We start from the raw sequence: 3,010 nt of genomic DNA, 5'->3' as shown, positions 1-3,010 counted from the left end.
AGAGCCAAACAGGTCTCAGGAGTGAAGCCAGGATGTTGAGACAGGGAGAGAAGGAAGAATGGAAATGCCCAGAATGTCAGCATTGAGTGAATAAACATTGTAATGAAGAGCAAGCAATGTAAGTAAGAGTACAGAGATTATATTTCTTTAATAACAGTGACTTCTAGAACGCTGTGGAATTTCCCAGCTTCCTCTGTGTGCTGCTGCACTCTCTCTCATAAAGCTTGACAGTCACAGAATTAAAATGTTAAAAGATTTTAGAAATACACTGCAAGAATGATTTGTAGCCTGAGAAGTATGATTTTATCCAGTGGAGAGAAGATGGAAGGAAACACAACAGCATGACAAATAATTAAGAAGAAATGTGGAACAAACTCATCTTCATGTCCACAAGGAGTGAACCAAGCAGTAACAGGCTGAGACTGCAGCTCAGGAATTCAGATGAAGCACAAGAAAAGCCTTTTTTGGCAGTGAGAACAGTGAAGGAATAGAATATATTGCAGATGAAAGTATTGGAATCACCATCTGTTGCAACTAGGGACTAATCAGATATCTCCAGGAATTACATCAGTGGAGTTGATGCTGTTTTGGGATAAAAGAACTAATTGGTTTTAGGACATCACTCCCAAACCCATTTTTAAAAGGCATAATTATACAACTACAAGTAGAAAATATTTTTCATAAAAAAGGCCTCTCTAATCCTCCAGGAAAAGCTGTAATAGGTTCTCTACTTGGGATAAGAGCTACACAAATTCAAGAGATAAGACATGCATTTTAAGATCAGATAATCATGGAAAAATTACCCAAAGGAATGGTAGATTCTTCATAGCTTGAAACCAAAAGTGTTGTAGGCTATATATAATTTATGGCATGACTCAGATGCAACTGTTTGAAAATACTGTATTTAGGTTGTGCTTTATGGGATGAGAAACTTGGTGATCTAAAATATGATTTAAATGTTTTGTGTGACTAAAATCTCCTGAGATATCATATTCTAGTCTGCATAAGCAAGGCATTTGAGTAAAACAACCCACAGTTTTAGACTCCATCATGTCCAAAGTCTGCTGTAAAAGCCACAAAAATACATTCACATAACAATGTACAATGAGCCCAGTGTTTGCAGTGCTCTCTGGAAGTGGTGTGTCTGTAACTGCAACTCTTGCTGCTGGATTAAAGGAGAGAAATTACTATTGTGGCATTAACTTTGTCTTAAATTTGCTTAATCTCACCAGTAAATACTGGATTCTAGTTCAGTGATTAGGAATAAATTCTTCCCTGTGAGGATGGTGAGGCCCTGGCACAGGGTGCCCAGAGAAGCTGTGGCTGCCCCTGGGTCCCTGGAATTATCCAAGGTCAGGCTGGATGGGGCTTGGAGCAGCCTGGGATAGTACTGAATGAGCTTTGAAGTCTTTTCCAACCCAAACCATTCCATGATTCTGTGAAACGCTGCAGTGAAGGAAGGGCTTTGGCCAAAGCAGATCTCATGTCACAACCCCACACTCCACCTGCAACTGCAATGAGGACACTGCGTTCTGCACTGCTAGCAAAAGCGATCTGCATAAAAACAAAAGTTTAAATCAGCAGAAGTGATAAATATCCTTATCTTCTACTTAGCCTTGCAAACAGCATTGAAGAATAGGAATACCTGAATGCATCATTTCACCCCTAACCCCTTACATTTTACCTCTCACAGCATTCTTTTTTCACTGATTAACTCTTAGCACCTTCACTGATCTACCACAAAGAAGTAGCTGGTCTAAGAAATAGTGTGCTGAGAATAGAGTCTTGCACACAACTTCATACAGATCCTCACCCAGAAGATACAGAAGGATACAAAATATTCTGAGTTGGAAGAGACCCACAAGGATGATCAGTCCAACTTTTAAGAGAGTGCCCCATATGGGGATCAAACCCATGGTGAGTTATCAGCACCATGCTCTAACCAACATCCCTACTTCTTAATTGATAAGAATATCCCACACACAGAAATCTCTGGCTATTATTAAGTATAAAACTACTGCTAAAAGACTGTCTGATTATTACTGTGAAAAATGTGTATTTTATGATTGGCTTTTCATAAATATTAAAGTGAATATTATATGTTATGTTAGAAAGTAATGCTGTATTAATTTTCTTAAGTAATGGGTTAAATATAGTTTTAGGCTATAACATAAGGTTAAAATAGAAACTATGCTATGTAAGCGACTTTTTTTAATGAAAGGACTCACAGCGAGATAGCAGCCACAGGACACCTGAATCTTTCAGAGAAAGAGAATTTTTTGCCCCATTATCAGGAGAAACCAACTTCTTCCTGCCTTGCTCAGCCATGAAGACACCATTTAGGATTCAGAGGAAGAAGCTGACACTGACCAGACAGAATCCTGTGTTTGAATGGAATTTATGCATCATGGACGAGATGTATGAATATGCAACAGGCTATTGTTTTTAAGGGTTAATCCTCTGTTAATGTGTGTCCTTTTTGGGCTGATGCAGCCGAGAAAAGGTACCCAGACGTCTGTAACTCTTTGTTTTTATTGTCTCATATTGTCCCAATCCAAATTGTCCAAATTATTATTACTCTAATTATATTGCTATTTTTATAACCATTTTATTATCATTAAACTTTAAAAATTTTAAAAAAACAAGTAATTGGCGTTTTTCACAATTACCGACAGCTGAAACTGCTGATTTAGTTTATTCAAGTGGGCCTTTCTTATTTCAACATAGACATTTCGCCACCACTCGAGACAAAGCAAAGCGGGACGAACACACCTCAGGAGCACCAGGACGCGAACAGGGACGAAGAAAGAGCAGCAGGACGGGGAAGGAGACAAACCTAACCCGCCCTGGGGCCGGGCTAAGGCGGTGCCTCATGAGGCGGCAACATGGCGGCCACACCGTGAGGGCGGGAACGACGGCCGCGCCCCCATTGGCCACGCCCCGTTGGCCACGCCCCGTTGGCCACGCCCACCACTGCTCGCGTATAAAAGCCTCGCGCGGGCCGGGTGAG

This window comes from Molothrus aeneus, chromosome 1, assembly GCF_037042795.1.
Source record: "Molothrus aeneus isolate 106 chromosome 1, BPBGC_Maene_1.0, whole genome shotgun sequence".
NCBI lineage: Eukaryota > Metazoa > Chordata > Aves > Passeriformes > Icteridae > Molothrus > Molothrus aeneus.
The sequence above is the reverse complement of the archived record's forward strand: the minus strand, read 5'-3'. Positions refer to the sequence as shown.